The sequence below is a fragment of the Schistocerca gregaria genome, chromosome 4, assembly GCF_023897955.1.
Source record: "Schistocerca gregaria isolate iqSchGreg1 chromosome 4, iqSchGreg1.2, whole genome shotgun sequence".
Lineage (NCBI taxonomy): Eukaryota > Metazoa > Arthropoda > Insecta > Orthoptera > Acrididae > Schistocerca > Schistocerca gregaria.
Genome location: NC_064923.1, coordinates 521,344,947 through 521,360,706, shown reverse-complemented (window position 1 = coordinate 521,360,706; position 15,760 = coordinate 521,344,947). Strand labels below are relative to the sequence as shown.

Here is a 15,760-nt window from a genome sequence, read left to right as displayed (position 1 = left end):
ACAGGTAACTAAAAGTTAGATTTTTACTGGGAAATTCGAAAGAGAACTAAACAATTTTTTCTTTAAAAAGATATGAATGCCTGATGTGCAGCTGATATACTGCTGCCTTGAAATCCATTTGTTTTCTGAATATATTAACCATGCAAACAATTTGCTGCTTGTTTTCTTGTTCCCAATAGGTGACAACTTTTACATTGCCTAACTAGGAGCCATGATAATACAGATGTATTTCACATAGCCACCACAGTAGACAAATAACAGCCTAGAGCAAAATAAAGTTGTCCCTGTAACAAACTATTTTTTGTATTTTCTGGGTAACATATTATTATTGACTGACATAAAATGCAAACTACTTACAAAAAAGACATAGAAATCTAAAACAAAACTGTGAAATAAAAATTATTTTATACTCTTTTACCCCATTAATTCCTAAATTGAATAATAAATGTTGTATGTTATCCTTTTAATTTTTAAAAAAATTCTCTAAAATCCTATTTTATTTGCTAGGTCTCTACAATTTCCCCCGGTAGGGCCCACAGCACAAGTTCACCCTACAGATCTATATATATAGTAAATGCAAATATACACAAATACATATTAATTCATTCACTCATACATAAGTTCCACAAATTCTATAATGAGGGAGAGCCTTCAGGAATGTGGAATTACTTCTAGACAAAATCAAACAATGAAAAATCAAGGATGTAAAAAAAAAAAAAAATTAAATGGTTAAACTGTTCTCACAAGAAGTGGCAGTCATGAGTGGCTAGACATTATCAGCTATTACACTCAATCCCTTATCAAACACATACAGCACAAAAACATTCACACATGCATAATGCACACACACACATACACACACACACACACACACACACACACACACACACACACACACACATGGCCATTGTCATCTCTTGGCACAACTATGAATGTGCTGCTGTGAGCAGTGATCTTGAGTAGTATGGTAATAGACATAAAGAAGACGTATGGGTTGGTGAGATGGAGGCATGCAGGATGCTAGTGCTGCCTGTGGAAGTGTGCAGGGACCGGACAGTGGGTTTCTTGGTGCAGCATTGGAAGACTGGGTGGTAGGTGAGGAGACATTGGGGTAAAGAGGTGAGGAGAGAAGTAGAAGAAGAAGAGAATAAGAAAGGTATTCTGTAGTTACTCTGGTGGAATAGAACAAATGTGTAATGCAGAAGTGAGAGCAGGGCAGACAATAGAGCCAGGCGGAGGACTGGGACTAGCCAAATGTTTAGTTCAAGGAGGTTATAGAAACAAAGATTAACTTGAAGAGATCCCCCTGCACAGTTCAGAAAAGCAGGTGTTTTCCATAAGATTCCAAATGGCATAGGCTGTAAAGCAGTCACTGAAGTCCAGTACATCATGATGTATGGGATGTTAGGATGCTAGGTGGCCCAGTTGTCTCTCAGCCACAGTTCATCGGTGACTGTTCTGGCAGACATGTAGCTTGTCAGTGGTCATGTCTATACAGAAGTCTGAACAATGGTTCCAGCTGAGTTAGTGGTTCATGTTGTTGCTTTCACAAATGGCCCTGTCATTGGCGTGGTAGAGCATACCTGTGATGGCAATGGAGTAGGTGGTAGTGGCAAAATGTATGAGTCAGGTCTTGTACCTTGGTCTATTGCAGAAATAGAGTCATGGGGCAAGGGATTAACAGCAGGGGGGAATGGGGATGGACAATAACAATGTGTAGGTTGGATGGGCAACGGAATATCACTGTGGTATTTTCCTAGCAACCTACCCTATGCAATATCCCTGTCAAGCCCTATTCCACCCCTGCTCATAACACCTTTTCCCATGTCCCACACACTTGCAAAGACATAGATGCAAGACCAGTCCAGTATACAGGAATTGGGCAAAAATACAGAGAAACTAAAAACATCACACACTACCATGTCCAATATGGTGAAGGAAACCAATGGCATTCAAACAAAAGAGCTTCTATTTGTCTCAGAATAGATAAATAGTGGTTCTGTACAGTTTTCAAGTGAATCTTGTACTATTCTTCTTGCAAAATAGGACTTGTTCAGCCAACAGTGATGGAAATGAATAGTGGTCACTTCTCACCAAAGTAGACCACAAAGACTTAATAATATTGAGATCTGGTGTGTACAGTGGCCAAGGGACATGTGACAATTCATCCCTGTGCTCACAATACCAGTCCTGTACATTACAGCTGTGCCAACAGGGCCCTTGTCATCTTGGAACATGCTGTCACCATTTAGAAATAAACAATGTACAGTGGGATGGACTTTATCAAATAAATTGGTTACATAACCTGAGTCAACAATGTGACCTTGCAGAGTAACCATAAGGGCCACTGAATCCCCAACATGTTTCATTCTTGGGATGTAAGCTCTGCCAGAAGCAAGAAACAATGTGAAACAAGACTCAGTCATCCAAATGACTTTCTTCCACTGATCTACTGTCCAGGTTTCATTGCCTTGGCACTACCTTTCCCTGTTACATGCATTTGCTTCACTGATGAGTGGTTTTGGAATTCTAGTTCATCCTGCAATTCCCTGCTTATGGAGTTCACTTCATATCATTTTGGTGCTGACAGTGTTCACAAGTGTGACATTCAGTTTGGCACTGACCCCTACAGCTGTTGTCCTCTTATTTTTCCATCACAATCCTTTTCAATGACCATCTGTCATGATCATTCAGCATATGGTTTCATCTGTGTTGCGAGTTAGCTGACAATAAAATCTTCAATATGTACCTCTTGAAACACCAAACACTTTGGCTCCTTGTTTATGGCAGCACCCACCATATGAACATCAACAATTTGCCAACATTTGAATTCATTGAGTTCTGACACAAAGTACTCACAACTATACAGAATACTGTTCTGATCATGACTGATCCTAGCGACATATTGAGGACATTGTGCAGTTGCTGTTTGTGGTCAAATACAACAATACACAGTTCAGGCTTGGTTAGCATCGTCCAGTCAATGACTCCTCTGTATGGGGAGTAGCAATCTATTCATGTCATATTGTTGACATAGTGTAAAGCCATTGAAAAAAGCTGTCCAGCTACTGTTTTTATCTACTAACTAAATCTAAGCATTTTTATATGGCACAATACCAGTTTTCTTATGTACAGGTAAAGTTAAATCCTTTTTTTAATAATAACATTTTTTGCTAAGTTGAAACTACACCCTTAAGTCAAAATATACTGACAAATTATGGCAGAAATGGCTAATAAAATTCACCTTTACTTTTTTTGAAAATCTTGATATTTTCTGTTTCCCACACAATTTTTACTTGTAGTCAGCTATACAATTTCCACCAAAATATGAAACTCTATACTAAAGCTTAGATATAATTATATAGTCAACAGAGAAATGATTTTTAGTTCTAAAATTGTTGCAAATTGCACAATTTATCAATAAATTCACTCTAATTACTGAACAATATAGGATAACAAATATAGTGATTACAGAATAGATTCCACTCAGTGGGACTGAGAATCATTAATGATCTCAGGATGAAGGTTTCTAAGAACAGATTACAAGAGGTGACTTGGGATGAAAATTGTAGTGAATCAAATGCTGATATAAAATTTACTCTATTCCATGCTAAACTCTATCATTTTTGAAGATATTTTCTGATAAACTAAAAAGAAAGGATATATTTTTAAAAAAGTGAATCACTGAAGGGATTGAATTACATCTTGAATGAAAAGGGGAAATATATTTGTTAGTTTAAGCAAGTAACAATCCCATAGTAGCTGCATACTATGAATTTACTAAGAAAAGTTACTAAAAACCAAAAAACATGCACATTATGTAAGAAATCAGTAATTCTGAGAATAGATCTAAGTCTATATGAAATGCAGTAAAAGAACAGACATTAGAGTAGGGCACAGAACATGATACCATTACTTCTGATTTAAATGGAAATCCATAAATTATAATTGATTGGATGGGAATATGTTTAATTACCTTTTCTTATGTGTAGTAGAAAACATATGGATAAGCATTTTATGGGAAAAGTCAAGGCATTATTATGAATAAGCAATTTTCATAAAATTCAATGATATGGACTCACTTCTCCTTTTGAAATTAAGAAAATACACATTCTCTCACAAATAAAAGCTCATCTGGTTTTGGTGTTTCTAACAGTGTAGTAAAGAATTGTTCCCATACAATAAGTACTGTCTTTCCTGAAATTTGAATCCATCATTACCTATGGCACTTTTGTGGAGAGGCTGAAATATGCTATTGATAAACCCCTCAATAAGAAAGTTGAAGGGACATACGTAAGAACTACCACTATCTTAGTAAATCATAGTTTCAATTTCAGAAGAGGTACTACACTAAGACAGAATCTACACGTTTACCCACATTATACAAGCATTGAAAAGCAAACAGCACTGGATTTTCCATGATCTAGGACTGTGTGAATTACAATATTGTCTTAAGTAAATTGAACTGTTATGGAACTGATGGTATAATCAACCAATGGGTAACATCATATCCAACCAAAAGAGTATAGAAAGTTGTAGTCAATAATTCAGCCCATGTAAGCAGGGAAGATTCGTCTGAGTGGAAAGTAATCACTTATAGAATTCTACAAGGCTGACTATTAAATACACTGTTGTTCCTTTTAAGTATAAAATTTACAGCATTCAAATTCAAACAGAGGAATGCAAAGGTGCAACTTTTGTTGTTGTTGTTGTTGTGGTCTTCAGTCCTGAGACTGGTTTGATGCAGCTCTCCATGCTACTCTATCCTGTGCAAGCTTCTTCATCTCCCAGTACCTACTGCAACCTACATCCTTCTGAATCTGCTTAGTGTACTCATCTCTCGGTCTCCCTCTACGATTTTTACCCTCCACACTGCCCTCCAATGCTAAATTTGTGATCCCTTGATGCCTCAAAACATGTCCTACCAACCGATCCCTTCTTCTAGTCAAGTTGTGCCATAAACTTCTCTTCTCCCCAATCCTATTCAATACCTCCTCATTAGTTACGTGATCTATCCACCTTATCTTCAGTATTCTTCTGTAGCACCACATTTCGAAAGCTTCTATTCTCTTCTTGTCCAAACTAGTTATCGTCCATGTTTCACTTCCATACATGGCTACACTCCAAACAAATATTTTCAGAAATGACTTCCTGACACTTAAATCTATATTCGATGTTAACAAATTTCTCTTCTTCAGAAACGCTTTCCTTGCCATTGCCAGTCTACATTTTATATCCTCTCTACTTCGACCATCATCAGTTATTTTACTTCCTAAATAGCAAAACTCCTTTACTACTTTAAGTGTCTCATTTCCTAATCTAATTCCCTCAGCATCACCCGATTTAATTGGACTACATTCCATTATCCTCGTTTTGCTTTTGTTGATGTTCATCTTATATCCTCCTTTCAAGACACTGTCCATTCCGTTCAACTGCTCTTCCAAGTCCTTTGCCGTCTCTGACAGAATTACAATGTCATCGGCGAACCTCAAAGTTTTTACTTCGTCTCCATGAATTTTAATACCTACTCCAAATTTTTCTTTTGTTTCCTTTACTGCTTGCTCAATATACAGATTGAATAATATCGGGGAGAGGCTACAACCCTGTCTCACTCCTTTCCTAACCACTGCTTCCCTTTCATGCCCCTCGACTCTTATGACTGCCATCTGGTCTCTGTACAAATTGTAAATAGCCTTTCGCTCCCTGTATTTTACCCCTGCCACCTTTAGAATTTGAAAAAGAGTATTCCAGTCAACATTGTCAAAAGCTTTCTCTAAGTCTACAAATGCTAGAAACGTAGGTTTGCCTTTTCTTAATCTTTCTTCTAAGATAAGTCGTAAGGTCAGTATTGCCTCACGTGTTCCAACATTTCGACGGAATCCAAACTGATCCTCCCCGAGGCCCGCATCTATCAGTTTTTCCATTCGTCTGTAAAGAATTCGCGTTAGTATTTTGCAGCTGTGACTTATTAAACTGATAGTTCGGTAATTTTCACATCTGTCAGCACCTGCTTTCTTTGGGATTGGAATCATTATATTCTTCTTGAAGTCTGAGGGTATTTGGCCTGTCTCATACATCTTGCTCACCAGCTGGTAGAGTTTTGTCATGACTGGCTCTCCCAAGGCCGTCAGTAGTTCTAATGGAATGTTGTCTACTCCGGGGGCCTTGTTCCGACTCAGGTCTTTCAGTGCTCTGTCAAACTCTTCACGCAATATCGTATCACCCATTTCGTCTTCATCTACATCCTCTTCCATTTCCATAATATTGTCCTCAAGTACATCACCCTTGTATAAACCTTCTATATACTCCTTCCACCTTTCTGCCTTCCCTTCTTTGCTTAGAACTGGGTTGCCATCTGAGCTCTTGATATTCATACACGTGGTTCTCTTCTCTCCAAAGGTCTCTTTAATTTTCCTGTAGGCAGTATCTATCTTACCCCTAGTGAGATAAGCCTCTACATCCTTACATTTATCCTCTAGCCATCCCTGTTTAGCCATTTTGCACTTCCTCTCGATCTCATTTTTGAGACGTTTGTATTCCTTTTTGCCTGCTTCATTTACTGCATTTTTATATTTTCTCCTTTCATCAATTAAATGCAATATTTCTTCTGTTACCCAAGGATTTCTAGCAGCCCTCGTCTTTTTACCTACTTTATCCTCTGCTGCCTTCACTACTTCATCCCTCAGAGCTACCCATTCTTCTTCTACTGTATTTCTTTCGCCTATTCCTGTCAATTGTTCCCTTATGCTCTCCCTGAAACTCTGTACAACCTCTGGTTCTTTCAGTTTATCCAGGTCCCATCTCCTTAATTTCCCACATTTTTGCAGTTTCTTCAGTTTTAATCTACAGGTCATAACCAATAGATTGTGGTCAGAGTCCACATCTGCCCCTGGAAATGTCTTACAACTTAAAACCTGGTTCCTAAATCTCTGTCTTACCATTATATAATCTATCTGATACCTTTTAGTATCTCCAGGGTTCTTCCACGTATACAACCTTCTTTCATGATTCTTAAACCAAGTGTTACCTATGACTAAGTTGTGCTCTGTACAAAATTCTACTAGGCGGCTTCCTCTTTCATTTCTTAGCCCCAATCCATATTCACCTACTATGTTTCCTTCTCTCCCTTTTCCTACACTCGAATTCCAGTCACCCATTACTATTAAATTTTCGTGTCCCTTCACTATCTGAATAATTTCTTTTATTTCATCGTACATTTCTTCAATTTCTTCGTCATCTGCAGAGCTAGTTGGCATGTAAACTTGTACTACTGTAGTAGGTGTTGGCTTCGTATCTATCTTGGCCACAATAATGCGTTCACTATGCTGTTTGTAGTAGCTTACCCGCATTCCTATTTTCCTATTCATTATTAAACCTACTCCTGCATTACCCCTATTTGATTTTGTGTTTATAACCCTGTAATCACCTGACCAGAAGTCTTGTTCCTCCTGCCACCGAGCTTCACTAATTCCCACTATATCTAACTTTAACCTATCCATTTCCCTTTTTAAATTTTCTAACCTACCTGCCCGATTAAGGGATCTGACATTCCACGCTCCGATCCGTAGAACGCCAGTTTTCTTTCTCCTGATAACGACATCCTCCTGAGTAGTCCCCGCCCGGAGATCCGAATGGGGGACTATTTTACCTCCGGAATATTTTACCCAAGAGGATGCCTTCATCATTTAATCATACAGTAAAGCTGCATGTCCTCGGGAAAAATTACGGCTGTAGTTTCCCCTTGCTTTCAGCCGTTCGCAGTACCAGCACAGCAACGCCGTTTTGGTTAATGTTGCAAGGCCAGATCAGTCAATCATCCAGACTGTTGCCCCTGCAACTACTGAAAAGGCTGCTGCCCCTCTTCAGGAACCACACGTTTGTCTGGCCTCTCAACAGATACCCCTCCGTTGTGGTTGCACCTACGGTACGGCCATCTGTATCGCTGAGGCACGCAAGCCTCCCCACCAACGGCAAGGTCCATGGTTCATGGGGGGGGTGCAACTTTTATTATGTCTTAATAGAAAGCAAAGTGCATTAAATGGCAGACACACAACAGACAAAATGAAAGAGGGCTTAGCCTGAGAAACATCATTTTCTGTGCATGCTCTGATGTGACATCATCTATTCCAGCACTACAAGTGCTATGTTGCCCACAGCACTTGGTCAGAATTTTTCTTTGAAATTATGTGAAGGATACTGTGCAAGCATAGAGTATGAGAGACTTTTAAAAATATATTGTCATGATTACACTGTGTGCAGGTGGTCTAAATCATAGAACAGTAATTAGTTTACCCAGATTCCATTCCTGGTGATACTAACATTTTCTTGCTTCTCTGTTTTATTTCTCACAATGTCAAACTATTAATTATTAAATTTAAAAATAACAGTTTAGCCATGTATACTAGGAAATTTGTTAAGAAAGTGTTTTCTGTAGATGATCTGCTAAACAGGCTCTTTTCCAGTAGATGTTTGTATGAGAAACTGAGATTTAAAGAGTTAGATAGATGTAGTTCAAATGTAAATCTAATGGCAAAGAGGCACTGGATGAGGCTCATCGATTTGGCTTACGTAACACTGTAAATCTTGAAATACTTGCAAAATATTTTGATTAGCTTGCAACCTGTCCAGAAGCAGTCCATAAGCTTGAAAACTCATCCATGACACTCTCAAAGAAGATTTAACCCAATAAACAAAGAACTAAAGAAGTTAATAAAACCTTGTAAAGCTAGTGGAGAAGACTGGTACAACAGAACTTTAGAAATGGTCTTCACCAAAAACAAAAAATGAGCTAAAATCAATCTTTGAAAAGATACTGAAAACAGAAAAACTCTCTGGAGAGTGGAGGTGGTCTTGATACATCCACCACGTAAGACATACATACAATATAAACAAAATGTTAACAACAACAGGAATTTCTTTGCAACCAACTGCACACAGCATATTTTCCAAGATTGAACTAAGCAGAGTAGAAACAGTACTATAGAGTAATTTAGGTGAATACCCAAGGTGGTTTTAGGAATAGCAGTTCTTGATCTGAACAATATTTTGCATCCAAAGACCAGTATCAGCTGCAAAGCGATTTAGAAAAGATTGTTGTATGGTGTGTCAGGTGGCAGTTGACGCTAAATAACGAAAAGTGTGAGATGATCCACATGAGTTCCAAAAGAAATCCGTTGGAATTCGATTACTCGATAAATATTACAATTCTCAAGGCTGTCAATTCAACTAAGTACCTGGGTGTTAAAATTACGAACAACTTCAGTTGGAAGGACCACATAGATAATATTGTCGGGAAGGCGAGCCAAAGGTTGCGTTTCATTGGCAGGACACTTAGCAGATGCAACAAGTCCACTAAAGAGACAGCTTACACTACACTCGTTCGTCCTCTGTTAGAATATTGCTGTGCGGTGTGGGATCCTTACCAGGTGGGATTGACGGAGGACATCGAAAGGGTGCAAAAAAGGGCAGCTCGTTTTGTATTATCGCGTTATAGGGGAGAGAGTGTGGCAGATATGATACACGAGTTGGGATGGAAGTCATTACAGCATAGACGTTTTTCGTCGCGGCGAGACCTTTTTACGAAATTTCAGTCACCAACTTTCTCTTCCGAATGCGAAAATATTTTGTTGAGCCCAACCTACATAGGTAGGAATGATCATCAAAATAAAATAAGAGAAATCAGAGCTCGAACAGAAAGGTTTAGGTGTTCGTTTTTCCCGCTCGCTGTTCGGGAGTGGAATAGTAGAGAGATAGTATGATTGTGGTTCGATGAACCCTCTGCCAAGCACTTAAATGTGAATTGCAGAGTAGTCATGTAGATGTAGATGTAGAAATTACTGAATTCTAAAGGTCAGTATTTTTCTTTGAAACTGCATGTAGCATATTGTTCAAGCATACTGTGTTGTGGATTTTTAAGTCATAATTGTAATGACTTCAGTGTTGGTGAGCCGTCTAAAGCCTAAATGATGATTTGTGGACCTGACTTCAATTTCTGCTGATACTGACATCCTCCTACCCCTCACAATATTAAACAATTAAATATAAAATTTAAATATTTTTCTACAGTTCAGTTTAGCTATAATTACTACCATTTTAAGCTGAAAGGTTTTAGATCACCACATTGCAGCACACTGGTATTACTTTCCACAAGCTGCCACAACCATCAGCATCTTAGGAGGGCAGATCTTAAAAGCAAAAATTACATTTCAGTTTCAAGACTACCAGCATCTGAGCACCTTAAAATCTACTTCTGACAACATTTAGGCTTTTATGCAACATCACAAATGTATCTTCGCTCAGTCATTTGTTAAAAATGTCCGTGTCCTATGGTTCACTTGGATCACACTCAATAATGATTGCTCCCTTCTCATACCTTTCTCTTATGAAATGATACTGGATATCAATGTGTTCTGATCTATTATGAAAGTCAGAATTTTTTATGGGTCTCATTGCACTCTGGTATCCATATCGAGTTTTGTTGCTAGATTGCATTGATGTCTGAAATCATTTAGCAGATTTCTCAGCCAAATCACATCTTTTACACCCATGCTGACTGCCACATATTCTGCTCCTGTGATGGTCAAGGTCACCAATCTTTCACACTGAGAAGACCACCTCCTCATTTCTATACCTGCTGACTAATTTGAGTCACTATACCCAAACAATGTTATCTCATCTTCACTTTCTCTGTAAAATATATTAAAGTCTTTCATGCCTTCCACATATTTGGTAGCCCTGCGTCTACTATACGGATGTTTGAGTCACAGATCCCGTACAAGATAAGTAATTTTAGTAGTAATAAACTGTTTCTAACACTTTAAACTAATTTATTACGTTAATTATAGTGCTCTTCAAGCGTACCTTTAAAAGTTTTTGTCTTAGTCGCGTATTTTCACAGTAATCAAGCAAAGTTAGTTTTGTTTACATATCGCGGCCAGGCCAAACTTCTGAGCTTTCAGATTAAACTTCATACCGCAATTTTAAGTGCATTTACTGACAGTTTAGTGTGCCAAATACGTTTGCTGCCCCTTTATATCTGTAACGTATCGTCATCTCTTAAGTAATTTCCAGTAAGAAACTTCTGAACCATTGTTTACATTGTCGCGAGTAGGCCTAATTTATTGTACATGTATTTTCATTGTTTTCCGGTAACTTAATTGTCTTTCTGTCACTAAAATCGATTTGTACCATGAGTGTAAAGTGCCTGACGTGCCGTAGAATCTTTAGCTCCAGGGTCTGGTGTGATGGATGTAGTAACTTTTTTCATTGGGGAGATTGTAGTGGCGTGGGAACTGGGAAAATGAGCGAGACTCATCAGTGGTTCTGTAGGCTATGCAGTAGACATAGAAAGATTGTGGAACAGGAGGGGAAAATTGCTGCCCTTCAGGCTGAGTTAGATGAGACTAGACGAGAACTGTGCAGGTTAAGGGGTGAGAAGGGTAAACAGGGGTGGGAAGTGACAACAGGCATAAGGAACAGGCCAAGAAATTCTTCGGGCAGCTTTGTTATAAATGTACAAAATAGGTTTGACCTGTTGCCTCATTCGGAAACTGATGAGCCTCTCACAGAAGTAGATGTAGACAGGGCTCAACAAGGTTTCAGCAGCAAATTGAATACGAAGGTATGGAAGTGTGCAAAGAGAAAGAAAGTCTTGTTGCTAGGTAGTTCGTATGCTAGGGGTGTGGGCCAACTTCTGCAGGATGAATTAGGGTCAGAATACCAGGTCACAAGTTTTTTAAACCTAGTGCTGGACTGGGGCAGGTTACAGAGGATTTAGGTTCATTATGTAGAGGCTTTACTAAGGAAGATACCGTGGTTATTGTGGGTGGGCCGGGCAACAGTATTGACAGAGATCCGGGGTACAGCATAGAGTGTGACCTGGCAAATATTGCATTGGCATCGAGTCATACCAGTGTTGGGTTTGTGTCGGTTCTGGAGGGCCACGATCAGCCTCATTTGAGCTCTTCTGTCAGGAGAGTTAATTTGGAGTTGGAACGGCTAGTTGGATCCGATGCAGGGTCACACATTGGTGTGGTTCCTGTTGATTCACTCTGTAGGTGGGACTATACTAGACATGACCTACACCTCAACAAGAAGGGGAAGGGTAAACTGGCTGGGCTGATAGCAGGAAATTTAAAGGGGGGAGGAACTACATCTCATGGTGGTAACTCTTTTTTAGTGTAAGAACAGTGTCCAGTGGGAAACTCAGCCAGGCAAGTACTAAAGATGTTAAAAAAGTTCAAGATACTCACAAAAGTAAAATGAAAAATGTTAGTATATTTCATCAAAATATTGGGGGATTGAAGAATAAATTTGATGAGCTTTTGCTTTGTTTGGAAGATATAGAAACTGAGAATGTAATAGATGTACTATGCCTGTCTGAGCATCACATTGTCACTGATATGCAAAAGGTTATCATCAATGGGTACAAATTAGCTGCACATGTAAGTAGAGATAATATGATGAGAGGAGGAGTTGCTATATATGTCAAAAGCTTCCACAGCGCAAAACATTTAGAAACTAAAAAATTTTGTGTAGAGCAACATATGGAAGCATGTGCCACTGAACTAAAACTAAATGATGGCACTTTCATAATTGTAACAGTGTATAGGTCCCCCTCAGGGAATTTCCAGCTATTCCTAGAAAACTTGGATGCTTTGTTGTGCTATCTGTCAGACAGGGGGAAGCAAATTATCATTTGTGGGGATTTCAATGTTGATTCCCTGAAAGAGTGTGATAGGAAGAATGACCTTGTAGTATTACTCAGTTCTTTCAATTTGAGCTCCGTCATTGATTTTCCTACTCGGATAACAAAGAACAGCTGGACATTGATAGATAACTTGTTTATAGACCAAGATAAGTTTAAGGACATAAATGCTTATCCTGTTGAGAATGGTCTTTCAGATCATGGTGCACAGCTAGTTACAGTACATGGCATAGCTCCATGCAGTATATCAAATCAGAATTTCAAAGCAGTGCATTCAATTAACAATATAAATACTGAAAACTTTAGGGAAAGACTAAAGGAGCTAGACTGGGATGAAGTGTATATGGAACCTGATGCAAATTTGAAATATAACTTATTTCACAATACATTTTTAAAGGTATTTGAAAATTGTTTTCCCAAGAAAACAGTGAAACTTAATTCCAAGAAAACATATAAAAAACCTTGGCTAACTAAAGGAATAAGAATATCTTGCAACCGTAAAAGAGAACTGTATCTAACAGCAAGAGGGAGTACTGCCCCCGAAATTGTTCAATATTATAAAAACTATTGTGCGGTACTAAGAAAAGTTATTAAAAAGTCCAGAAGCATGTGTATCATGTCTGAGACCAGTAACTCTGATAATAAAATTAAAGCAATTTGGAATATTATTGAAAGGGAAACAGGGCAACCAAGAGCACAGGAATACTTTAGTGCCATAAAACTGAATGACAAGTGTACTAACAAACAATCTGAAATTGGAAATATTTTCAATAATCATTTTTTAAATGTTGGTGGAGAAAGTAGGATCTAGATCTTCATTAGAAGAGGCAAGGCTTCTAATAGAAGAAGCCTTACCTGTGCGGTTTGAAAACACTGTATTTCCACGAACCTCTCCCTCTAAATTAAGTAAAATAATAAACTCACTGAAAAGTAAAAGCTCTTACGGAATTGATGGCATTTCCAGCAAGATACTTAAAGCTTGTTCCCCACAGATAAGTAGGATTCTCAGCCACGTATGTAATACCCCTTCGGAGCAGGGTGTTTTCCCCGATAGACTGAAATATGCCATTGTAAAACCATTGCATAAAAAGGGGGATACGTTGGATGTCAACAACTATCGCCCAATCTCTCTTCTGACAGCTCAATCAAAAATTTTTGAGAAAGTAATATATTCAAGAGTAGCCTCCCATATATGTAAAAATAAAGTACTAACAAAATGTCAGTTTGGTTTTCAGAAAGGATTTTCAACAGAAAATGCTATATACGATTTCACTGATCAAATATTAAATGCTCTGAATAACCAGACATCACCCATTGGTATTTTTTGTGATCTCTCAAAGGCCTTTGACTGTGTAAATCATGGAATTCTTTTAGATAAGCTAAATCATTATGGTTTGAGGGGGGCAGTGCACAAATGGTTTAACTCAAACTTAACTGGAAGAATGCAGAAAGTTGAAATAAGTGGTTCATGTAATGTTAAAACAACAGCTGATTCCTCAAACTGGGGGGTTATCAAGCATGGGGTCCCACAGGGTTCGGTCTTATGTCCTTTACTGTTCTTGATATATATTAATTACTTACCATTCCATATTGATGAAGATGCAAAGTTAGTTCTTTTTGCTGATGATGAAAGTATAGTAATAACATCCAAAAACCAAGAACTAAGTGATGTAATTGTAAATGATGTTTTTCACAAAATTATTAAGTGGTTCTCAGCAAATGAACTCTCTTTAAATTTTGATAAAACACAGTATATACAGTTCCGTACAGCAAACCTTCACCATATTTGTACCGATGTTTCCAGAAATATCTTGACATTTGATTCTGGATATTTCTTGAGTGATTTAGAACAACTATTTATATGTAAAATGATTTAAATCGTGTTTCAAAACGTAAATAAATCTTTTTAGCAATATTTCTTGATACAAACCGTCTTTCGAAATTAGGTTATGAAACAGTATTCATAAGTTTTCGTATTTTTGCGATCATAATATAGAATTTCTCCATAGAAAGTTCCAGAAGTGTGCATTAAACGTTCATTTACAGACTTTCTCTTTAGCTGGTGAGTTTTTAAAAGTATCTTGTCCGTATTATACGAAATAATTTAGCTCAAAACTGATAATTTATACAATTAATCAGAGCTACAGCAAACAGTGAGTCTTTCTTTTACAAAATGAAATATAATTACAAAATTGAATGAAAATAGGTTACTAATATATATTTACATTAATTCTATTTTTATTCTTTCTGTGCAAAATGTCCTAATATTGACACAGTACAATATTTAAACATCACCAAAGTTTCCCTTTACATTTTGCATATCTGTATCGACATCCCCTAAAAGTCTACAGTATCGATTACTTCAATATGTCCCAATATGTCCTGTAATGTTACACAAGGAAGTGAAATGACAGAGAATTTTGTGTTGTGTGGTGTCACAGGACTTAGTCTCTGAGCAGAGAGTAGCTGCATGCCTTGTGTGAACCATAACTTTTCGTGTAGTTAACGAGGTGAAGAATTGGACTTGTAATTTGTGATGAGATTGTGAATGATCAAACTGTGTCAGATGGATATGCACTTGAGTGTAAAAGTAATTCTAAATATGATCACTTTTGCTATTAATTTGCTTTCTGAATAAACATTAATCTAACCAAATAACAACTGAATGGCCTACATCATTTATGGGTCATTAATTTAGCTCCAAATATTATTATTATTGATGTTATTGATATATTAACATTGTATGTTTCATACAATTTTGCAAACTTGCCATGAGCCAGACAATTTAACCAAAGGGTCACAAGTGTCTAATTTAGGGTGTGTAATGTGACACACACGGTTCAACCCCTAGACAAGTTTGAGCCCAGAAATTTCAGCAAAGAATAACCACATGTGAGCCCCAACACCTTTGGAATGTTAGCTTGAATCCACATACATCATTGTTTATAAAATCGCCAATTTCTTAATTTCTAACTTCAATTCTCTTGTTAAAAGGCAAATGGTGAGACTTTCCATATTACATGGTGAGACTTCCCATATTACACTTAAAAAAAG

At 37.7% G+C, this 15,760-nt stretch overlaps 2 protein-coding genes across 3 annotated transcripts in view; one reads left to right on the top strand and one right to left on the bottom strand.

The window, feature by feature from the left end:
• The window catches only part of LOC126268028 (integrin alpha-PS5-like), a 554,707-nt gene that overhangs the window by 393,630 nt on the left and 145,317 nt on the right, over positions 1-15,760 (bottom strand). The window lies entirely within an intron of this gene.
• LOC126268029 (uncharacterized) overlaps positions 14,734-15,760 on the top strand; it is a 52,224-nt gene continuing 51,197 nt past the window's right edge. The window contains exon 1 of the mRNA XM_049973451.1: positions 14,734-14,768. The gene's annotated coding sequence lies outside the window, so the exon portion shown is untranslated. The remainder of the gene's footprint in view (positions 14,769-15,760) is intronic.